The sequence below is a fragment of the Myodes glareolus genome, chromosome 7 (assembly GCF_982192425.1).
Source record: "Myodes glareolus chromosome 7, mMyoGla1.1, whole genome shotgun sequence".
In the NCBI taxonomy this organism is placed as follows: Eukaryota; Metazoa; Chordata; class Mammalia; order Rodentia; family Cricetidae; genus Myodes; species Myodes glareolus.
Window position 1 is genome coordinate 6672041 of NC_142032.1, and position 25153 is coordinate 6697193.

At 45.0% G+C, this 25153-nt stretch overlaps 1 long non-coding RNA gene across 3 annotated transcripts; it reads left to right on the top strand.

Moving 5' to 3' along the window:
- Positions 1-241: 241 nt before the first annotated feature.
- On the top strand, positions 242-16264 carry LOC146893684 (uncharacterized). 3 transcript variants are annotated; one of them, XR_015003339.2, is made up of 2 exons: positions 242-628; positions 15664-16264. It is a non-coding gene; the product is annotated as an uncharacterized LOC146893684 (long non-coding RNA). The 3 variants fall into 3 exon arrangements; XR_015003340.2 differs by lacking the exon at positions 15664-16264 and adding an exon at positions 5230-5644; XR_015003341.2 differs by lacking the exon at positions 242-628 and adding an exon at positions 8100-8168.
- The last annotated feature ends 8889 nt before the right edge of the window (positions 16265-25153 follow it).

Here is a 25153-nt window from a genome sequence, read left to right on the forward strand (position 1 = left end):
ATTACAAAGACTTTAGTGTGTGCAGGTGTGTACATATGCTTGTACGAAAGGCTGACTCAGTCTGGAGTCAACTACTGTGTTGATGAATCTCCTGGTTGCTGGTCAATTATTTAAGAGGAATCAGCACAGAATTTTCCCATACAGAGCAATTGCCCTTTGATTCATTGCTTGCATAACTTGTGATTTATCAGGGAGCATGTTTGTTTTTATCTGAATTTGGAAGCTGAGTCACAGACTCTGTTGGCCATGAGGAATTATGGGATGGCAAAAGAGGTGGAGAATCATGTAATGGAATTTTCTGAGTTTAAGCTGTGCAGCTTTTAGAAGACAACTGGAGACCGCAGGAGAGGAAAAGGGTTGGGTTGCCATGTTCTGGGTTGGTTGAAATTCTAGGTGACCTACCGTCAACTGCATGGGGACAATGGGAGAGAGAGAGTATCAGCCATTTAGCACCAGGAAAGGAGCTGTTTGACTTGAATCCACTGCAATGAAAATAAAATCGAGGTTCTTGACTAAGCTTACCAAGAGTGAGCCAACCACAGATTAATAAGGAAAACATCACTAAGAACAGGTCGGAGTCATGGGGTCAAGATTTCCTGGGCATCAGCAGACCGGAATCACGACCATGGTAAGAAAAGGAAGGAAGAGGGTGGAGGAGAAGACAGGAATGCACTTTGGGATTCTGTTATGTCTGCAAGACATGGAGACAGGGATAATTCTAACTTGTGGAGATGTTTCTGGTTTGTTAGGGAAAGAATTATGAATATGTAAACATGGAAATATCTTTTAGATACCAAATGTAAACAAACCACCGTGGGGCATAGGTGTCTTCTCTCTGAATTTCCATAGAAGGAGAAAAGTTTGAGCCAATGGAAGATCAGGAGGAGCTCGCTAGCAGAGCATGAAGGGAGGCCATCACCCCATCATTGGCTCCACCTTTCTTCATACGGCTGGTGGTTTATATATTTTAACTGTGGTGACTGTGGCTTCCCCGTGGAGCCTGTTCATTTTGTATAAACATTGTGATGATTTCAATCAGGTTAATCTAGGTGGAGATTTCTTGACAAACCCAAGCAGTGGCATTTAAAGGGAAAAGCAAGAGAATGATTAACACTCAGTTTGGAATGGTAGCTCTTTCTGGGAAGAGGCCCGAAAGAGGGAGGGAGGGAGATGGCAATAAGTGGGGCAGGCTGTGGTCAGGTGGGCGGTACAGAGATGCTTCACTCTTGGTAGAGTTTTGTTTCCTATTGGGTAGAGAAAATGCCTTGCACTCCTTCCACACGTCCATGGCCTCCTCCAGAGAGGTGCTTTGTGTGTTGTTCATCCTTTACAAAACCAAAGCTGTCCGACCCTGGTCTGGACAATTTGGCCTCCAACTCTGGACTCCATGGTGAGGTTTCGGTGTTTTGGGTTTATCTGGGAGAAAAGTTGTGATGTCTCAAATTCCAGTCTATTCTTCTCCCAGGAGCTGAGGCCATGGGCTTTGGAGTCACAGAGTCTGGGGCTGAGTTCCTAGTTGGGATACTTCCAAAGTTGTCACTTTGAGCACTTAATTCTTGGTTGCTAACTAAACTCATTTGCACAGTAGGCATAGCAAGAGTCAGGAAGGATGTTGTCATTGTTGGGGACAAGGACTGGTAAACATAGCCACGACTAAGAATCAGCAGCTACTCAGATCGCCAGCTTTTCTTGAGAACCACTAACCTCCATTAAATAACCAACTCTGATAGAGTTCAGCATGATTAGCACCCAACATTGCTCTAGTGAGAAGCAACTCACCTGTAAGTCAACACCTGTAACTTTGGCCTATCTTTTAAATAAAAATACCAGCCTTTTTTAGGCTTGTCCTTACCCATGACAATTTAACACCTCTGACTTGTCTTTCTCGATAATCAGGCCTTTCATTGCACCCCAGTTTTGGCTATGAGATTCAGAGTAAGTTTCATACAAAACTGTGTCTTAATGTGGACTGTTCCAAACACATCTTTCAAATAAATTTGTGAAGAAACCAAGCAAGCAGACTTTTGTTTGTTAGAAATTGAATATTATTCATCTGGGTGAGATACCATTCATCTACGTCATTTCTGGGACTAGAAGGGTCCTTTAATGTCAAAGAATCCTATTTTATACTTTTTTATGTCCCAAGTGCCCAGCAAGGGAATCTTTTGAATTGAATTATGTAGTCATTTATGCAGCGAGGCATTTTCAGGATACTCAATGCATAGACATCGCTGGATGCTGGAATCAAGTACTTACTCAGACAGGATACGCTTTTACAGTGAGGGAGGGCAGGAGGAGGAGGCTTGATGTCTTGTGTTTAGGGCCTGATCATGGTGAGTTACCATAGTCTAGATCCCCAGGAGTCAATGTTTGAATTCATGTATCTCTTCTAGAAAAGATGAGGATGTTTCCTCCAGAGTAGCATCGGTGAGATGCTTCCTCTATAGTCGCTGTAGCTCCATGTGTCTGGTGAGTTCCTGGAGTTGGTAGGGACACAGCCTAAACTCTGACAGCCCTAACATGCAAAGTGCTGCCCACCAGTACTCAATAGGCCAATTAAAGAGACAAGCAATAGTGAAGAGTGGAAAAGAGATTTGTCCAATGAGGCCACGTTGGGAAGAGGAGCAGTGAGGTCCTATGATACCCTGCCAGACACCTGACACTAGGTGCTTTAAACAGAGGCCAACAGGTATGGTGACTCTGCCATCCTCCATCAAGTCCCACCCACCACTGACCCAGCATTGCCTCTGTCCTGTCCCAGTCTCTCTAGCATGGTGGTCTGACAAGTTCTCAGCACTAAGCATGGTCTTTCTGAGAGATTAGTTTCTCTCTGACTGGGACCAGGCTTCAGTCTTTTTCTTCTCCCACTGTGAAATTCCTATGGAAATTCCATGTTCTTGGGGTCCAGTGTTACAATAGTGTGATAGCTGAAGCAGTCCGGGGGGTAGGGGCTTTAGATCTTCATTCCTCCAGGATGACTACAGTACCAGTCATTCTTAGGCTGGCCTGGGAGAAACCTGAGCTGCGCAGAAATCTCCATGTAGCTAGTCTCCCTTAGGTAAGACGAGGCTGAACCTGTGAAATCCCTTGCCTTCCGATTTATAAACAGTGGCTTCCTTTCATTTTTAATATTTTTAGTAACAATTTTTTTTTTTCTCTTGACATCAGCCCAACATAGAAGCTGTCGTGGAAGATGAGCTACCTGAATGGGTGGTGGAGGATTAGTTCGATGCCTGCAAGTTTCTCCTTTGCTACCCTCTTTTTTCCCCAAATCACTTTAGAAGGATGTAAGAGCGGTGTGCAACTTTGATTTAAACCATAATGCCACACCGGATTGCGTGTCTCCGCTCACCTACTTCCCCCATGGCTTAGCTATTATCGGATGAGCACAATTAAATGCCAACAGTCATTATAGTTCAGCGACTGCCAGGGAGACCTTGCTACCCCAGCTGATGAGCAAGCCCTGCTAAATATTCATGAGCGTTAATATCAGCCAAGTCTCCCTAATCTCTGGCTCATTTAGATTTTCACCTGTGAGGCTCTTATGTAAATAAGGAAGCTGACATGGCCAGGAAATCATGCCTCGAAGCCAGCAGGGGTGCATGCATTGAGTGTTTGTTGATTCGATTCCCTAGGGTGGCCTCAGGCAGAGAAAATATTCGAACAGCCTAAAATGAAGACAGTACACCTCCCTCCCTGGGACCTACCACAGACAGAGAGTGTCTAACCTTGTCCTTGAAGACTCTGCAAGGTTAAAACAATTAGATAAATTAGATAAAACATCAAAAACCAAATCGTGTGCCGGGGTTTTGAGAGGTCGGAGAAGAAAGATTAACAGGAGGAAAATGGGATAACAAGGGTTAATAGTAGAGCCAAGTCCTGCTGTCTCTGGGTCTTGATAGTTGATAGGGATTACAGAGTCTGAGAGAAAGGGCTCAAGGCCAGGGCAGCCGCGAAAGTAAGAAGGCAAGAGTCTATCTGAGGAGAAGGAAGTATGAAGAGTATGAAGAAGAAGAGTAAGAAGAGTACAAAGAGAAGGGACGAGAAAGGAAGTGGATGACTGCAGGAGCCTGGATTGTGGAAAAGACTTGAAAGGACCAGATGGGGTACTGGCCAGTAGAATGCACCGCTGATGCAGGACACAATCTCAGGAGTACACAACAAAGAACAGGCCCACTGGAATCTTGTTCCAGCCACTATGAAACTACATTGTAAGGCGTAGGGGTGGGGTACCTGAAACCTGACCGAAGGGCTCTGCTTGACCTTGTCAGCGATAGGGAGCTATTCCAGGCTCACGTGTGGAGGAGTCTGATTTCGGAAATGCTATTTCCCAGTATACTTTGGCAAGGTGAAAAGGTACTGTTCCTCCTTTGAGCATTTCCCAAATGGGAGGCTTTTGATGCTTGCAAACCTGCAGTCCTTATGACTATAATGAAAATCTGGAGGCAGGGAACTTTATAAAGAATAATAAATGTGTACTTAGGTCCTAGAGTGGAGGGGCCCTGTCTGGAGATGACTTCTTGCTGGCAAAGACCTGAGATGGAGAAGAACTTCTTGTAGCAAGAGACTCCTGGTTGCTTGCTCCTCCATCAGACTCTCATCATGAGGGTTCTCTTGATGTCACTAACTATAATCTTGGATGTTAAACTTTTCATGAGTGCGGTGGTCGGCCTACAGCACAGTCTTGGGATGGTGACATGACACAATGTGTTGGTTTCATAAATGACAGCTTCTCATCACTTAATCATGATTCTCATGTAGACGAATGGTGATTTCCTTCTGTTAATGTCCTGCACTAGTTTTTGCAAACACGAGCATTAAATTTAATGCATCGAATTGTTCTTTCAGGCATCTATTAAATGTGACCTCTGTACTGATGACAGTAAATTCTGTGACTTACGAGAAGATAGGTGGCTTTTTTCCACCTCAGATTTGTTTAATAACCTACAGGCTGGGTCTTCACAATCTGGGAAGACAAGACTGGGTTCTTCAGATCAAACTTTATAGAGCAACTGGAAGTTGGCAGAGATTTGATATGTCAATCAGTCATCAAGCTTAATGATATGGCAAAGCTGAGCATATATATACACATATTTGCATATATAATCTGTGTGCATTTATTGAATGTTCAGCATCTCAAAAAATTTAAAAATCACAAATAAAATTAAATTTAAGAATTGGAAAAAGGAGAACTCAAGATTTTAGCTTCAGCACATTTTTTTTCCCCAGAAACTAGTGACTTGTTCTTGGAGAGACCACTGACCCTGTCCGCTGCACGGCCCTCTGTTCTCTATGCTGCTGTCTGATTGTCTAAGGAACGTTTACAGCTGGACGAGGCTCCTCCTGCTGGACAGAAGATCACACTGTAATAGTTTTCTGTTTGCCCGTTGGAAAAAGACTTGAAGGGCACCACTCAGTGTTTCAACCAGCGAGTCACAGATTGGGGCTTCCTAAACATGCTGATGTCATTGTCTTTCCATAGCTGAATTATTTTCTTGTACTTTCAAAAAATTACATGCTGATATCAACTATCATTGGGGGTGGGAAGAAGAGTCACCCCTGTGATGAAGGTTCTACAGGGCTGCTGAAGGGCTGACATGTGCGATTCTGGAGAATTAAACTGCTCTAGGCCATAGCCAAATTATCTTGGGTTAATTTTAGTTCCTTGGAACATCCTCGTTGTTGAGTTCTATGTCCGACCTAACATCCAGTGGCTATCAAAACATTTCAAATGTCTTCTTGATAAATCACTGCCTTCCATCAACTTGGAAGCCAAGATCGTGTCTGAGACCTGTAACAGATTTCCCCACGTTGATAGAAACCTGCCTAGCTGTGGTTCCAACCAGAGCGTTTGCTAAATTCCTTGACTTAGGACTTCCTTTGTTCTGTAACAACATCATAGTAAACATGGTATTTGAGGCAGCCTGAATCTGCTTCTCCAGGTTGTGGTCAATTGTGCCTGGCACCAGAACAAAGACCTATGTTATTTCCTTTAAGATGAAACCTGAAAACTTCCCTAGTTCTCTTTCTGCCTTAGGATACCTCAACCTACACGCTACCCTCCGGGGTAGTCAAAAAGAAAGCTTAAAAGATTCCACTTTTTTTTTTTTTTTTTTTTTTTTTTTGGTTTTTCGAGACAGGGTTTCTCTGTAGTTTTTGGTGCCTGTCCTGGAACTAGCTCTTGTAGACCAGGCTGGCCTCGAACTCACAGGGATTCGCCTGCCTCTGCCTCCCGAGTGCTGGGATTAAAGGCGTGCGCCACCATCGCCCGGCCAAGATTCCACTTTTTATTTTGTTCTTTGTACCCGGCTTCATTTCCTTTGAGGGTGATCTTGAGGAAACACCAGCCACGCGCTGATTCGGGCAGGCCTGTCGTAGGTAGAGCACTACCCTTGACTTCACTGGTATTAGCTGGGATTGCCCATTGGGGTGACGGATGCAGCATTAGCTTCAGTTCCAATTCTGTGCCGGTGAACAGAGGAGCACAGATGCTCTTGGCTCCTTATTAGCTGCCAGGGAAACTGCTCTTCAGTGGAGATTCAAAGCATAGAGGGCATCAGAAGGAAGAGACAGTCTTCTAGGGACTGGTGCCATATTGACTCACTTCAGTCTTGACCTTGGTTTGATCTTATTCTTTTATTATTTTTTTTAATGGTTTCATCACCAAAGTTGAGGCATCTTAAAAGTGTATCAGTGTCTGGTGAGCATAAAGGATCCCAGCGAAGTCTGTTAGGCTTGCTGGCAGCTGCGGCGGCTGAAGCATGGTTCTGCCCCGCCTCCCCGCCTCTGTGCGCATGCTCTGAGCTAGTCTAGGAGGAAGCCTGTTGGGTGAACTGTGAAATATTCTTGATAAGTAGTCTCCCCTCCCGTCTTGTGACACCAAAGCAGACAGACGAGCATGTCCAAAGGGAGCATTATAAAAATGATAAACACTCATGGGTGGTTTGGCCTCATTTTTGTACTTAACAGTCTTTTTAAAATACTGTATGTCGTCTTCAGTTCCTTTCATCTTTTAGATAAAAGTGTAATGAGATGGCCGGCCATTTGTGAGATGAATTTTGTGAACCCTGAACCCATTGCACCAACAGGGAACTGCAAAATAATAGACGGAAGTAGGTGCAGATCTGGTCAACCTGTTCTAAGATGGACGAACAAGTGAGGAAATGCAATTGATCCTTAAATATGGATGTGTCCTCTGGGAGACCAGATTCTGTGGAGTTCCGATGTTCATACGCTAATAGCATTCATGTGTTCATAATTCTACCACATGATTGGCATGGCTTTAGATATGAATATTTATGGACACATCAAAATGATTTCTTTCTGTGTCAGGCATGGTGTGGTACATGCTTTTAACCACAGCACTCGGGATGCAGAGGCAGGGGAATCTGTGTGAGTTTGAGGCCTGCCTGGCCTGTAGAGCGAGTTCCAGAATAGTCAGGGTTGTTAGATAGAGAAACCCTGTCTTGTAAAAAAGATTATTTTCAGTGAAATAGTCTTAGAGAATCATATATAGAGTAGCTATCCTAACAATGTAAAAGCATAGAGGGCCTTAGGAGCAATACTGGAAACGGAAAAATGGGAAAGGGAGCAGGTGCATTTGTATAGTGCTGTCCACCTTTATTATGAGAGACCGTGGGGGAGCCAGATGTGCTGGCGCATGCCTTGAATCCAAGCACTAGGCAGGCAGAAGCAGGTGGGTCTCCGTGGGTTTCAAGTTTCCAACTTGGTCTATATTCTGAGTTCCCAGACAGTCAGGGCTACCTAGTAAGGACCTTTCTCTATTATATAAGAGGAATACAATCCCCCCCCCCCAATAATCCTGCTATCGAGGAGTTCTGCATCACTACAAATAACAGGAAAATTCTGGAAGGGGCATGTTCTCCTCTCCCTGCCCACCTTCCTGCAGAAAAGGTGCGTGTTTACTCCATGAAAGAGAGCTTGATCTGCCCTGCACCATGTTTTTTCCTGCAGCGTGCTGATGGGGAATCTTTGTCAGCCAATGATCTTTAAGGGGTGGGACCAGGTTAATAGGTGACCTTTGGGTACCAGGAGAAAAACGCGGGCGGGGGCGGAGGATGGAGGAGTGTGGGTGGTGTGGGGCAAGGTTCACTGTCTCTGTGGTTCCCCGGCTACACAGCTGAGCTTGGACTTCTCCTTCCTGTTTTGTGAGTTTGCCCTTATAATAAAGAAAAATATAATTGGCCTATATTTTAGCTAGCTGCTTTTTTTTCTCGACCCGAGATAATTCAGCAGCATGCCTAGTCCTTTCAGAAGCCTCTTCCTAGGTCTCCTGTGTTCTTATTCTACTAGATAGGACTAGAGGCGAGGGCAGGCTGATTGTAGGCTCACAGGGCTTTTACATTGGTGTATATTGCAGGGCTTGACCTGGTGTAGATTTGAGGAGTACACCAGTAAGAAATGTGCATTTGAGGACTGAGGATATGACTCGGTAGAGGGCTGGATTAGCATGCGTGAATGCTGGGCTCCATCTCCAGCCCTGGATAAAAACAGGTGCTGTCTACAGTCTATCTAGGGAAGTGGAGGCAGGAGGATCAAGAGTTCAGACTCATCCTAGGCTGCTTACCAAATTCAATTCTACTCTGGGCTACATGAGACTCTGTCTCAAAAAGAAGAGTTAACCTTTTGGCCTTGGAGCTGAAAAAAGTTCCCTAATCCTCTTTACCAAAGGACATGGTTCTTCAGTGATGACTGATCATGCTTATCTATGTAAACTTAGGTGTTTACCTCTGCCAATCAGAATGCAGAAGGCAAGCGAGGCATCGGTTTCCCTTGTGTGCAAATATCTATTTATAGTGACCTTATGAGAAGGTCGTGATGGGGTTAACTTTTCTTCTTTCGCAGGCAATGAGGCAGGTAGAGGTTTAGGCTACGTAGAATAAAAGAATGCCAGCCACACGGACATGGGTTTGAATCCCCTTTCTGGCACCGATACATGAGCTCTCACAAGGAGATGTTCCCGAGTTTTATGGGTCTCAGTTTCTTCCTTTGTAAAGCCATATTTACAAGATCTTCTGAAAACCAGATGCTGAATACAGAGATTGTCAGGACAGATGTCTGATGCAGAGTCAGCAAGTGGTAGTTATGTGACTGGGTTTGGAGTTGGCAGATGAACCAAGCCAGAACTGTGAAGGATCCAGGAAAGCTGAGACTGTGAGGTCCCTCAATGAACAGTGGGAGATGGGGGTGGAGTAGGAGGTGGTGGTGGGATAGGATATGGGGGTGGGAGATGGGTGTGGGGTGGGAGATGGGGTGGGAGTGGGAGATGGGGGTGGGGTGAGAGGTGAGGGTGGGTGAGAGATGGGGTGGGAGATGGGTATGGGGTGAGAGTGGGAGATGGGGTGAGGTGAGAGAGGAAATGAGGTGAGAGATGGGAGTGGAGTGGGAGGCAGGGGTGGGGTGGGAGATGGGGGCGGGGTGGGAGTGGGTCTTGAGGGAAATTCCATCACAGAGTGCAGCTCTCTGGGACAGTCTCATAAAGTGAGTATATTGGTTTTGTTCACAGAGGCTGATGAAGCTACAAATCTTCAGACTGTTAAATTCCCTGAGCAGGGGCACCTTTCTCCTCAGGAAGATCCTAATTCTTCTGAGGGATTAGTTTTGTGGTAAACTGCGTGGTAGAAGCAGACAGAGGAGAGGAACCACTGCCTTTAAATTATTTTATTTGCATATGTGTTCATGTGTATGCGGGTGCACATATTAGCACACGTGTGTATCGGTCCAAGGTCAATGTTAGGTGTCACTCTCCACCTCTTTCGAGCCAATGTCTCTAATTGAGCCTAGAATGCACCAAATTGTACAGACCAGCGGCCAAGCAAGTCCCAGGGGTGCTTCTGTCCCCACATCTCCAGGGCTGGAATTACAGGCAGGAGCCGGCACACTTGGCTTTTAAAAGTAGAATTTGGGACTCAAGCTCTGGTCCTCGAGCTTGTGAAAGGAGGACTTTACCAACTGAGCTGCCTCTCAGTCCGGCTGCCTCTCCTCTCCATGGCCTTTCCAGTGTCTACGTTAGAGCCTTGCCTCTTCCATTGCTCAATGAACGTTAAGCAACACACAAATGAACCCGGGGTAGAATTCTCTAAGCGCAAGCTAAGAAAAGACTTGTAAAATGTGGCGTTTGAGGAAGACCTGGAGGCAGGCATGGGTTTTGTAAGCAAAGCGGGAAAGGATCCGTGTTCACAAAACTAGAAGCATTTTTTTTGCGGAAATTGAAAGTCTAGGAGCGAGCAGTGCATCTCATATGGCTGTCTGAGGCACAGCGTGCTGTGCGTGGCATTGGCATTTATACATCACAGGGTAGCTGGAGCGTCCCTCAAGTCTGCTCAGTGGCCATATAAAGTCATGTTCTGATTTGGGATTTTCCAGGTTGCTGGTGGCAACAATATTTCTGAAGAGCTTGCTATTTAGAGTTATTTCTTCCTTGCTCGGAAAGCTGGTGGGTACACGTGGGAGGAAAAATGGTACAATAAAGGACAAACTTTGATGCATAGATGGGCCCTCCTACAAACACACCCGAGTCATAACTGAGCAGTCATGACACTCTCGATTAATTTAATGAAATTAATTTTTTCCATACCCCACTTTCTGTGCTACAAAGCACTTTGCAATGAGAGGCGAAAGGAGATAATGAGATAATGCTTTATGGAACTCCACAGCAGTGAGTTTCCTATCATTAGCAAGACAGAAGAATATGTTAGAAATGGTGCAGATGAGCAAACGCTCTCAACAGCGGGCAGAGAGACAGGCTGAAGCAAGATGAGGCTCCTAAAACTATTCCTTACTGCACACGTAGCTTGACTGCTCGTGGAATTCTGAGTGTGGCTAGGGGCCAAGTATCTGCCCTTTCTACTCTGTGCCGTCCGTGAAAAATTGCCCATCATCACCAGCTGATCAGTCGTAAGGGCCTGGCTAGAGTGGGAAGATTATGAATGTGGTGGTTTGATAAGAACGGCCCTCAGAGTCTCATGTATTTGAATGCCTCATCACCAGTGAGGGGAGCTCTTTGAAAGGATTAGAAAGATGAGAATGTGTGGTCTCGTTGGAGGAAGTGTGTCAAGGTGGGTGGACCTTGCAGTTTTAAAAAGCACTGTGCCAGGCAGTGTCTCTCTTTCCCTGCTGCCCGTGGGTCAGGATGTACAGCTCTCAGTCACTTCTCCAGTGCCGTGTCTGCCTGCATGCCACCATGCTCCCCGCCATGATGACAATGCAAGAAGCCTCTGAAATTGTAAGCTAGCCTCAATTAAGTGCTTTCTAAGAGTTGCCTTGGCCATTATACTGGCTGACTTTGTGTGTCAACTTGACACGGCTGGAGTCATCAGAGAGGAGGGGTCCTCAGTTGAGGAAACGCCCCCAGGAGATCCAGTTGTAAGGCATTTTCTCAGTTAGTGACCATTGGGGTAGGTGCTAGCCAACGGTGCGTGGTGCCATCCCTGCCCGGTGGTGCTGGGCTCTATAAGAAAGCAGGCTGAGCAAACCTTGTGAAGCAAGTCAATAAATAACATCCTCCATGGCCACTGTATCAGCTCCTGCCTCCCAGATCTTGCTCTGTTCGAGTTCCTGTCCTGACTTCCTTCAGTAAGGAGCAGCAATGTGGAAGTGTGAGCCAAATAAGCCTTTTCCTCCCCAACTTGCTTTTTGGTCATGGTGTTTCACTGCGCATAGAAACCCTTACTAAGACAGTCAAGGTGTCTCTTCACAGCCCACTGAATACTAATTAAGACAATGATGACAGCCAGCTAAAACTGACTTAAGATTCATTTCTGCCATCACCAGCTGCCCACTCCCGCTGCTGCCTGGTCTGGTTTCTTCATCCTTAAAAGTGGGTGTGGAAACCTGTCTTATGGGCCAGCTAACCTGGTGGCAAACATTAAAGAGACCCTGTCTCAAATAAGGCGGGAGGCGAGAGGCTGACACCCAAGGTTGTCCTCTAATCTCCGTATGCGTACTACATTTCTACACACACAAACATGCGCATACATTGTAGACATACAAACACAGAAGAGAAAAAGCAAGATGACCACCTTGTAGCCCTTGTAGCATCACTGTGAATCTCAAGCTTGCAAACCGTTTTAGCACACTACCCAGCACACAGTAGGCACTCAACAAATGCTATCATCACCTCTGCTTTTCTTAGTAACAAGACTGCCAGCTCGGCTGATCTCATGGTTAGATCATTTATTTTTTGCTGCCGCTGTGGTCAGACAGGAGACAGGGTTGTGTGGATGTCATGTTGAAAGGGAGGTCCACCTGTGCATAAGATATCCCCCCTCCTTTGCTGTGTATACATTCTACCCTTGGTGTGACTAATCACAAAATTTTTTTTTTCAATAAATCCTCACATAAACACACCAGATTCTCTGTTAACAACAAAAGGGGACCAAGTTTAATAAGATAAAGTGTCAAAGCATTACCAGCACCCACCTCTCTCATTCTGTGTTGGCAGAGTTCTGGTTTTCTCCCATCTCTGCCAGTGATCTGGTCACCAGTCCTGGACTGGTCTCAACAGTCACTGGCTTCACTGTGTGAAGATTTCCTTGGCCAATGTGACATCAGGGTATCATATCAGAGGGTTGCTGGGAAGTTTCTTTGCTCTCCAATAGAGATGAAGATGGAAATGACTGACACTTTTCCTCACATGGGTGTAGAGCATCTGTGTGGGATGTGTGGACTGACAGCTACAGGGCACCAAAGCACAAAAAAGGAAATTAGGTCTTAGTGGCGTACACTGTCACCAGAGTGAGTCAGCTCTGTGCTGGCCCCTCGCTGAGCATCGGTCCTCACTGCTGTGGCTGTACTCAGTGGACTTTTCCCTGCTCGTCTCTGAAGGCATCCTCACTGTTTATAAACTGTCAGGTGGGAATCCAGTTAAGTTCATTTCTCTCTAAGTTTAGAGGAGGTTCCTTACATTTCTTTAGCTGTGCTTTTACCCGGGGTGGAGTAATAACAAGGGTTTTCATGGCAGCCTGCCCTAAGCCACCCTCTGAGGAGACATCTGGAACCCTCAGGTGTAGAGATAGACATACCGAGTCTCTGGAGCCCTCAGGACTACCCAGCTAGAAAAGAGAAGGGAAGGGATGGAGCACTCATTCTGTATCAAAGCCTGCACATGTACTTTGACACCTCCGCCCCAGCATGTTAGCATCCATTGAAGATGGGGACACTCAAAGGTTAGACAGCTGGTCAGGTCTGGTCTTAAGGGGTAAACCTAACATGAGAAGGCAAGAACTCTGTTGCTATTTTCTTGATGAAGAGATGGGAACCCAAGGCGTAGACAGCAATTTGATTTCCAAGATTGGCCTAGAATACAAGTTTATTTTATTATCTTAAGATTTATTTATTTTATTTCACATGTATGACTGTAAATGGCTGCTTCCTGTCGCAATCGCCCAGTCCCAAATAACCGACTCAGAGGCTTAATAAGAATGATAAATGCTCGACTGATAGCTCAGGCTTGTTACTAGGTGACTCCTATACTTAAATTAACCCATATTTCTCTCCATACTTTGCCACGTGACTTGGTACCTTATCCCAGCATGGCATTCTCATCCTGCTTCTCTGTATCTACTGGTGACTCTCTGACTCTGCCCTTTCCCTCCTGAGACCAAAGGGAAACGCCAAGAAGTCAGAGAGAAATACTGGTACACAGATGAGCAACAGCTTCTCCTCCCCAGGGAAGGGGTGGGATTCTTGGTGCAGTTTCTGATTTCTAAGGTGTAAGAATCCCTGCTGTGGCTGATATTAAGTTACTGATATGATGTGTTGTTTACTGGTTCCAATAATAAAAATAAAAATAAACCAAAAAGAAACAGTATATTCTTGGGAGCCAGTATGAGGTGGCTGTCACCTGACTCCAGCAAATGCAGAGAGAGGCAAACCTGCCCAGCAATGCAATGATTGGCTTCTTGGTATACTAGGGAGCGAGTGGGAGAGGGCCACGGGTGATTTTCTGGGGAGGATAGATGGGGTAGTGTGGACATATTACCTGGTTTTGCATTCATTTTCTCTACCTTTAAATATAGATTGCTTTCTGGACATCTCTCTTTTTCCTGCCTCTCTTTGCAGTATGTTTTTCTTTTACCATCGACTGGAAAAATATTTAAGAAGGTTAGAACAAAAAATCTTGCTTTCTGTTTAAACAAGAATAGTTTCTCAGGCTTGTTATTGATTTTTCTGTTATTCCCGCAATGCATCAAGTTAGAAAAAAGTTGTTGGACCTGTTTTCCTACGAAGGAAAAGAAATAGCCTCTCTGGGTTTCTCTCACCATAAACCCGCTCCTTCTGGAACACACTGAGAGATGAAATGCCATAGCCAGCATCCCAGGGCAGCCTGAAAGGGTCCCTGTCTGCAGACTTCGAGTTCTCAGTGCTTCTCTCTCCTTAGTATGATTTAGAATTTTATTTGTTCAGCCTGGAAAGGGGGGGGGTCCTATTAATGAAGAAGCATTTAGAAATGGGAGCATTGCATTCTCAGCCGTTCTGTCAGCTGTGGATTAGTTAGAATATTCTGAGCCTCCTGTCTGACCAGAGGCTTATTTTCAACAGCAAATCTCATGTGCCTGGAGAGTGCAATTATTGGTTGCTGTCTTCAGTGGACAGTTCCAGGGCAGATTTAAAAAAGGAGTTATTAAAAACAATTAAATGGATGGGAGGCTAACTCTGGAGATGGGAGAAGGCAAAGAAAAAAATAAGTGGAAATTAGAAAGGGGTTTGAAAATGAAAAACGGAAAGCTGATTTGCCATCTTTGTGTAGAAACCTCCCAGTTGTGATTACCTACACTGTATTTCTAGGGTTTTAAGCCCATGTCCTGGAGATGAGTGACTTTTACTATTGTTCTCTCTTAAAGAGGAAACATTAATTGAAAATAGGTGAGTCCACAGTTTCAAAGCTGTCTCACCACATAGAAAGGCTTTGCTAAAACCACACTTCCCTGAAAGAGCATATTATGGTTAGCTTTTTGCTGTCAACTCGACACACCCTTGAGTCATCTGGGAAGAGAGAACCACAATTGAAGAATTGCCTTGAACAGCCTGGCCTGTGACCATGTCGGTGAGCTATTATCTTGATTAGTTGATTAATTGATGTAGGAGGACCCAGCCCATGGTGGGCAGGGTCATCCTTAGCAAATGTGCCAGGGCTAAAAATGCTCGCCGAGAGAGCCAGTGAGCTGCTTTCCTCTTTGGTTTCAGTCTCTGCTCTTCCTTGAGTTCTTGTCCTGACCTCCTCAGTACTCAACTGTTACTTAGAGGTATAAGATGAAATAAACCCTTTCCTTCCAAAGTTGCCTTTGATCCTCGTGTTTACCACAGCAACAGGGAGCAAAGTAGAACAGAGCATCTTAGGAAGCAAGCAAAGGCCAACTGCTTCTCAGAAATAAGCAGAGAAGCTGAGAGGGCGGTGTACAGGAGGACTGACAGGGTGCTCCCCCCATACCTTGGGTATCACAGAGGAGCCTGGTTCTGTAGTCAGAGGTGCCTGGGTGTGAATTTCGTCTGTGGTTGATTGTGTATGTCTTGTTCTCCTTAATGAGCTTCCTTTTCCCCATATGACCCATGAGACGAGGTCACCTCTAGAAGATGAGAGGATTAAATGAGAAAGTACTAGATGAGCCAATACATACTCCACAAAATGTCTTTCCTTCACAGGGCATCCTAGCCTCAAACACAGGTGCTGGTCCAGTGTATGGGAGTTCCTGCTTCAGGATGATGGATTCTATGGTTCAGACTGATGCCGTATGGTGGGTGAGCAAGCCTGTGGAACCATATCAGCCTGCCTGGGACGTCAAGGTCTGGAGACCCATGGGTACCAGAAACCCTGCCTGAAGATGGCCAAGAGCAGGCTTAATGCTTACATGGGTCCTGGCCAGGGACCTTGTAGGAGTTGGCCTAACTTTCTACAAACAGGTAGTGTCAAAAAAAAGTAAAGCAGTTCGCTTTATTTTCTTTGACAGAATTATAACTTTATTATTTTTTCTATAAATACAGTACTGACTCATTTCAGGAAAGAGAAGTCAGCAGACACAAAGAAAGCACTGAAGAAAATATAAAGTACTCAGAATTTTTCCGCCTACAAAAAGACATTAGTGTGTGATTTTTTCAACTTTTAATTCTTAATGAATGAAATTAATCCCAAAGGAAAGAGTTCTACTTCATTATCAGCCTACATTTGTCTCTATATCAACATTTTCCTTCTTTAAAAGTATGATACTTTATTTTAATAAATGCCACCTCATACCAGATCCTTGAATACTGCTGACACTGACTCTTTGGAGTGACTTCATGGCTTGTTCTATGGTCTCCTATACCAGTGGATAGATTATTTTTCTGGTTTAGAGCACATTTTCAAAGTCTTTCCCTCTTTTTCTGTGCAAATCACAAAGTGCAGGCAGAGTCCTGGTGTAGCCCACAGAAATATCTAGTACATATATTTGGAAATATCTAATAATATCAGGTGAATCACAGAACCGCTACTGACTTAGTGCCTTTTAAAGTGCCCTTCAGGCAAAGCCCAACACTGTTTTCTTGGGTCCCACATGAACAGGCAAGGAGACAGTGATAGATTGTGCCATGGGTGCTACTTTAGCAACTTGGTCTAAGATGGAAGAGGATCAAACTAACTCATTCAACAACGGATGAGCATCTGTCATGATGGTGCAGAGTCGTGAGCCATACCCACTAGCCTGCTTTTCTTGAGATGTACCCTTTGTTGATGAATAAGGATGTAAGGGTGTTAGATGGCAAAGTGAACTGTGCAGAGTCTGGTGGGACCGATGAGCAGCGCTTGAGGAGACCTGGCACCAGAAGAAGATGGCAAAGTTGTGGTGGCTCGCTGGTGTGATGCTTTGTAGGAAATGTGATCTTGCCACAGTCTAGAATCACCTGAGAACTGAGCCTTCATTGTGGAATATTGAGATCCGCTTGGCCTGTGAGCAAGTCTGTGGGGGACTGTCCTGATTGTAGATGGACAGGGGAACACACAGCCAATTGTGGGGCACTATCCCTTAGGCCTGGAACCCTGAACTCTGTAGGAATGAAGACAGCTACCTGAGCCGAGCAGTGATAAGCAGCCATTCACGTCTCTCTGCTGGTGACTGTGGCTGTGCTGGGAACAGCTGCCTCGAACTTTCCTTTCGCGGTGACTTTCCTGCGTGGGTGCACTGTAGCCTGGAACTGTCCGTAGAGTAACCCTTTCCTCCCCACTGTTGCCATGGGTCACAGCAACAGAAATAAAAGTAGGACCGCAAGCAGTAACTTTCATGGGCAGTGCCAGCTTGGGGGAAGCTGCCATCCAAAGAGTGAGAACTCTGATATAGAAGGGGTGGGGAGAGAAGGGCAAGTGGTGTGGGGTCTACTAGATGAGGAAGATCTAGGTCAAGTAGGTGACATTCAGAGGATTTTCTGTCTGTGCACACAGGAGAGGGAACTATGCATTTCATCTTGTCATTTCCTATTTTCATCAGGCAACAAACAAACAAATGACAAGACAAATAAAAAACAGCCAATCAACAGAAAATAAACTGTAGAAGGAGTGGCGGGCTGTGTTCCTGCCTGGCTCCTGCATGGCTAACTTTACACCCAGAAATAATTACACGGAAACTGTATTCATTTAAACACTGTCTGGCCCATTAGTTTCAGCCTCTTATTGGCTAATTCTCACATCTTGCTTTAACCCATATTTAGTAATCTGTGGAGCACCATGAGGTGGTGGCTTACCGGGAAAGATCCTAACCTGCATCTGTCTCGGAGAGGAGAGTCATGGCGACTGCCTCACTGCCTTCTTCCTTCCAGCATCCTGTTCTGTCTACTCTGCCTACCTAATTTTCTGTCCTATCAAAGGGCCAAGGCAGTTTCTTTATTAACCAATGAAAGTAACACATAGACAGATGACCCTCCTCCCTATAATAAAACATATTTGATTCCTATAGGTCTCTCGGCTTTGCAGAACCATGTTTAATTGTTCCAATCCATTCTTATTTAGTTACCAAGGACCAACCAAACTTGAGTTCCAAACTAAAGGCACAAGCTCATGTTCTAGGAGGATGATTGATGTATTGTGGCAAGCTCAGGCTTTGGTGTCACCAGCTAATTTCCTTTATGTCCCACACGTTAATTGCCAGAGGAAACAATTTCTTTCTGAGCAAGGCAGGCTGTAACAAGATGCTGATTCTCATAAGCAATTACTTAGATAGAAGAACCTCTGGAAAGGGAGTCAGATAGTGGGGACTTCAGTGCTCCCACGGCCCAGGGAGGCTGTGTGTCTGCCTGGTGTCTTGGAGGGGAGAGTATTAGTATTTATTCCGAGGCGAATGGTGGGACACTGAATACAGACACACGAGCTTACATCTTTGTATAGGATTGTTCTCAGGCGCCATTGCATGACTTATCCACACTTGATGACTCCTAATGCGGAATTTTTTTCATTACAGAGTCACTGAAATAAACATAAACTTAACGCTGTGTGTAAACCTTTTAATAGCGCATTGACCGCTGTCAGACCCCATGACATGTCCTTGTGAAAGTGAATGTACAAATGTTCTTGATTTCTTTTAGCTTATAGCCTTTCTTTGTATTTAATATGTTGGGCAGTGTTTAGCTGAAGTGAAAGCACCATCATCCATATGAGTTTAGGTCACTTTTATTTCTATTGTATGTATATGTTCATGTGTGCATGTGTACACATATGTATGTATGTATAGAGGTCAGAGGTTGATGTGTCTTCCTCCATCACTCTTTGCTTTTGGAGACAGGATTTATCACTGAACCTGGAGCTCTTCAGTTTGCTGAGACTGACTAGCCTAGGGGCCTCAGGGGACCCAATTGTCTCCCCTGCATTTTCCTCATCCCCAGCACTGGGGTTACAATGCCCAGTTGTTGTAATTCTGGAGATACAAACTTGGGTCCCCATGCTTGCAAGAGTAGCACTTTACCAAGTGGGCCATCACCTGACCCTAGTTCCATTGGATTCTCCATGCCATTGCTGTGGTGTTCCTTTGCTCATATAATGCCACAGTATCTATCTTTCACATTCACCACACTGGGTCAGTCTTAGCTGTCTTTTCATTGGCAGCATTTGAGTCATTCCATCTATATCCCATTATTCGTACTTTTTGTTGCTGGTGCATTTCAGAGAGGGATTTGTCAAGCTCAAACTCAGAGCTTACACATTCACTGAACGCTCTCAGTCACATCTGAGACATTGTTGGTTTTTGTGGAAAGGTTTTGCTATGGCAGAGTTTTAGACCACGCTCCCCTGGAGGTGTGTCACCTCTCTCAGGTGCTGCCTGCTTTAGCTGGGAACAGCTGTGCTTAGATCCTCTTCTTCCCTAGTATAACTTGATGGCACAAGGGCATCATTGTAGGGGTGAGGCGGGCAGGGTTGAAGGAAGGGACACTGAGCTAAGAAGGGAAGGCAGGCATTGTGAGCCCATTTGCTCTTGCCCTCTAAGATATGAATCAGATACAACGCTGACTTTGACCTTGCTGTTGCAGCGATTGTAATGTAGTAATGTCTATGCAGAGCAGAAATGGTCTAGAGACAAGGAGAATCCAAGATGACTTGGTTATGAATTCCACGTCTACTGCTCACAACTTCATGGTCTTGGACACGCATAAAAGTCATCTGGGGTAAGTTTCCCAATACAATGACCTAACTAAGGTAAATGTTTTCATTTTCTCTCAAGTTAGAGTCTTTTATGGAGTCCTGGAATGGTATATCTGAGGGCTTGCCAGCATTGGCAGCCGGGCTTTCGGTTTGGTCTTCTACTAGACTTGACTCCATGTGCACAATCAGACATTAGGTATTATGTTTGTACAATTTGTTTAGAGTGATAAAATCAGGGTCTTGATGCTCAGTCCAGGGCTGGCATTAAGGGAGGTCAACAACATTTGTGGGTAGGCTTCCTCCTGCTTGGTCTGCCAACCCTTACTCCATGTACATGATCAGAGATGCTAACTACCTTGTCTGTGTTTCAGTCCTAGGTAGAGGAAGGGGAGAAGGCAGCTTTCCTTTAGTTCAAATGGGAGTCACAGTATCAGCTGCTTCATCATCCAAAATTTACTCATGAGGTCATGTCTACCACAAAGGAAGCCTAAAAAAGAGGAAGAGAAAGCTCTCTCTTCTCTCTCTCTCTCTCTCTCTCTCTCTCTCTCTCTCTCTCTCTCTTTCTCTCTCTGCAAGATGATAGGCTAGAAGGAAACTGACTATCTCTACTCCCCAAATCTTAGTCCTTATGTATTTTAAATTGGGGAAATGCTTGTTTATTTCACAGACAATAGTTGTGACTATTCAACTGGATTTCAAAAGAGAGCTGTTGACATAGCACCTGATGTTTATCAAGTTCAAAGCCTGATATGATGTTGGGTAAAGTATGGTTTTACCCCTGATTATGGCTTTCCATATATAAGATGATGCAAAGTGTCTCTGACATTCAAATGATGGAGGTAGTCATAGGGATGATTGGTGGTGATGACAAGCTGATACCAGGCTATGCATGGTACCTTCTGTCAGCCCCCAGTCTCTGCAGGTGACACTAGATAGAGACCCATCCCTGCTCCTTAGAACTGTGTTATCTAAGACAAGTTACTTAGATTTCTATACTTCCATTTCCTTACTGCTAAATTAGGAGAACAACAAGAGCCAGCTACTAGGATATACATATATATATATATATATATATATATATATATATATATATATATATATATATATATATATATGTAACATGAGGGGCTGGCTTGTTGGGGTTTCTGTCCCGCCCAGTACTCCACAGCCGGCAACTCCCAAGGAAAATCACTTACAAGACTCCATAAGATTATAAACTGATTGGCCCACTAGGTCAGGCTACTTATTAGTTCTTATGACTTATCTTAACCCATTATTCTGATCTATGTTAGCACATGGCTCCGTACCTTTTTCAGCTGGGCCAGTTACATGCTGCCTCTTCAGTGGTCTGAGCACAAGTGGCAGAGGAACCTCCCTTCTTCCCAGAATTCTCATGTTCTCATTGCATCACCTCTACTTCCTGTCTGGTTTTCCCGCCTATACTGCCTGCCTGGCCAATCAGCGTTTTATTAAAATGTGATTGACAGAATGCAGACAATTCTCCCACATCATATATATATATATATATATATACATATATATATATATATATGTATATATATATATATATATATTTACACTGGTACGTATTAAATGCACAGTTCTTTTACCAGTATGCTGTTGGAGTACAGCATTGATGAAACTTCTCCTTAATAGGTTTGTTGGAGATGGATTCCATGCTTTCTTTTTAGAATAAAAGATCCATTCACAGAAGGGATGTCTCTCTCTCTGATGGATATCCAGTGCCTAGGACAATACCTATAGGTACTTAATGGATAACTGGATTCTGCAAATTTGGTGTCTTCCCCATGAGCATATTGCTTGTCAGAAGGGACCTGACTCCCTCGTTCCTTATTGTATTATCTGCTACTTAATAAACAGTACTGCACCAAAGAGATAGTCAAAGTCTACAAGAAGTCTGGTGCAACAGAACTGATGTCTGAGTTCCACAGTCGGTTCTACCACTAGCTACCCATGTGACTCTGGGGACAGAGGACATGAGGTCTTAGTTTCTTTATCTGTGACTTGGTGATGATGCTTACCTTATGGAGAATTTGGAGGATTTAAGTGTGTGAATTCACTTTAAAGTACAGGGAATGTTTCTTTATACCTTATATATACCATGTCCATCTGTGGTGGGAGGGGCTCTTCTCAGCATGGCGTGTAAGGATATGGAGGATATTCATATCATATCATATCATATCATATCATATCATATCATATCATATCATATCACATCAGGCCACACATGAAAGCAGAAGGCCTCGAGTTGGGCACAGGGAGTATACAGAGGAAGACAGCTTTCAGGGACACAGCATTTGATTCCAATTGAGATGTTTTTCTGATGTAGGAAATACCAAATAGTGTTTTGAGAAGCTAATGAAGAGACTGTGGTGTGATTGACTGCCCCACCAGAGGGCGAGGGGACTGTGTGCATCAGGCAGATGAGACTTCAAACCCTGGAATCAAATAAAAGAACCCTGGGAAGCAAACAGAAAATGATGGGTAAACATGGAAATGAATCGGGAAGTACGGAGAAGGGATAAAGAGTGTGTGTGGTGGGGCGGGGGGGGGGGGAGTGGGAAAGGCGAACAGGAAGACTTTCCACTTCTAATGAGCTCAAATGGGACCTTGAATGTTATTTTGGTGAGATATGTCTCACCTTGGGGACATAAAGCCAGAAGCTTTTGTTGACAGCGTACAGAATAGAAACATTGTCCATTATTGAAGGCAAAAGGAACAACAGGCTTTGACGTCTTAAAATTTGTTTAGCTAAGATTATTCCAGGTGGGTGTGATGAACAGAGAGCAACAAGGACACACAAAACTGCTTCTGCCATAGAAGTCGAAGACAATGAGAACTGTCCAGAAAGCCACAGTGAGGAGCTCAAATGCTCCTGAGTCAGATCACCTCCAAGACAGGCCCCTATTTTTGTAACTGTTGCATCACATCTAAGGCTCATCAGGGACATATGTACAATGGTTTTCTGCTTCCCAAGGCTTTACAAGTCAAATCTCCCCTATTTCATCGTGTGGATCAGGACAGTCTTTCAGAAATGTGGACCTGTGGCTATACCACCCACCATATTATTATAATTTTCTACCCCCAGGACCTTGAGGGAGAAAGACTGGTAGTCTCAGTCACAGGTTATTTGGTTTCTGGGTGAGTTTAGAGAGGGAAGGGGGTGTTTTAGCATCAGCTCAGCTTTGCGCCATCTCTAAAATGGTGCTGTGTGGGTAGCTGATGATGCAATTCATCACCATGACGATCACTGTGCCAAACAAACACTGGCAATCGTGATGAAAAATGAAGATGCACAAGAAAATACGATTTAGGAGAAGAAGCTCTCTAAGCCCGGGAGAAAGAGATGGGCAATGTGGTGTCTGCTGGACAGAAGCATTTGCTAGAACTAGTCAAGGGGTCCCACAATTTCCTGGGACACTGAGCTGATGTTTAACATCACTAAAATTCTTTTAAAATTACTGTTAGTGTTTATGGTAAGTTCTTCAAATGAGTATTTGTAAGCATCCCTGGTGCTCGTTTTCCTATTTCTTTACAAAGATGTTGGGGATGGGAGGATTTGTCTCCCTAATTGGCAGTCACTGGATTCGCCATAGTTGCCTTTACTGCCCTGAGTAAAAGCGCAGCAGAAGTTTAACACCCAACTAAGCTACCCTTATGATAGGTGGTACCATCTGCTGTGAATGCTCAATGAATGCCTTGAGACAACTTGGAACATCTTGACAGCAAAGATTTCAGCTGATGACCATGGAAGCTGAAGGTGAAACCCAACTAGGGCCCTTTAACACAGTTTGTACCAGACTCTACAACCTTTTCAATTTGTCCAGAGGGAGACCACTTCCCCTAGTCTCCTAGCAGGACTGGTGTGAATGGTGCTAAGAAGCAAGGTTCTGGTGGCAGTGGTATGGCAATGAAGCTGCTGCCATCTCAGTGAGTACTGTGAGCCTAAGCAGTCCTGGAAGGAGAGTGATAAAGGAAGTGATCAGTCTGGGTGCTCTGAGTTGTGGGAGAGGACCAGGCAATGTCGTCCGCAACCGGACAGGTGAAGATACTAAGATGTTCAAGAATGGTCAGAGTAGGAAGTTCAGAAAAGAGAGAGAGGGTGGGGAGTGGGGACACACACACACACACACACACACACACACACAGAGAGAGAGAGAGAGAGAGAGAGAGAGAGAGAGAGAGAGAGAGAGAGAGAAAGGTCCTAATGAGTGGAGGTGTGGACTTCAGCCCAAGGGAATGCATTGGTGCTCCACTTTAGAAAAGGCCGTTTATTTGCATGCAGCATCTCTGTGTGAGAGTGGGCATCTCTGCAAGACCCCACAAGGGAGGCACAGGGCCCTGCAGCCTCTTAGGGCAAAGCTGGTCAAGTAGCTGGCGCTCAGTACAGAGGATGAAGCTGGAGGCAGCAACACCATTTGGGAAGCCTCTCCCTGCCTTCCCCTCTCTTTCTGTGTGTCTCTGTTTTTTTCTCTCTCTATGTCTGTCTGTCTGCTCTTTTTGTGTATGTGCAGGGGGTGAGAGGAGGGGAAGAATGGAAGATGATGATGGTTTGGGTATATACTATATTTACAGTTGTGGATTTGGGGAGAGCTTGGACTTAATTTGGAGCAGATAAGGAAAAGGTCAGAGAGGAGATGGGCCCAGGTATTGGGCTTAGGCGATTTTATTAACAGAAGTGGATGGTGGAGCCAGACAGGCTACAAGGGAAGCTGGTGAGCAGTAAGAAATACCGTGAACTCGAAGCTTCTAGAACAGTAGTAGGGAGGGGTTTAGGAAATCTTTCGGTACTCTGAAAACCAGGAAGAAGGTGTGTACTGCATTTACTTTGCCACATTCGGCCATCATCCACCGGGACGGTTTTGTAAAACGTCACCGTGGGTAGTTGGGCAGGCTGAATTTCTTAGACTCGCCCTTTTGTTAGTTTTACTGTTTCCTCTCAGTGAGCACTGGTCTGAAGACAGAGACTCCAGGGAGGTTAGAGGGTGGGTGGGAAGCAGCAGCCATACCGCGGCTTCCGCTGATTTGCTGGGTCCCCACACTGGCCTGAAGTAGGGCCCTCAGAAGGCTTCCATATTCTGACTCCCTCTTCAGCTCTAAGTCTGAGCTCTGGTGTGTGTGTTCAGCTCAGTAATGAGGGTCTCTGATTTCCACAGGGCATCCCAGTCCATCTTCACGAGCTGGGTTCCATGCTTCTGCTGGGGGCTCCGGGCCACTCCCAATTCCCTCCCTCTTCTCTTACCTGCTGCCCTCCCTGGGGCTTCTAGCCCAGCACCAAAGACTGCCTTAGAAAGTCCATGGATGCGCCACATAGAGATTCGGCCTGAACCGTGGAGTGTGGCGGAACCCTGACCGATACATGCTCCAAAAGAAAGAGACAGACAAAGATTTGAGGAAAAGTGAATGAGCACTCCGTTCTGCCTGCAGTGCACAGGCGAGGTTGGCATACATTCTAATAATAAAAGCCTGGAGCCAGATATAGGGGAAATGTTGAGAGATCAGAGAGACACAGGA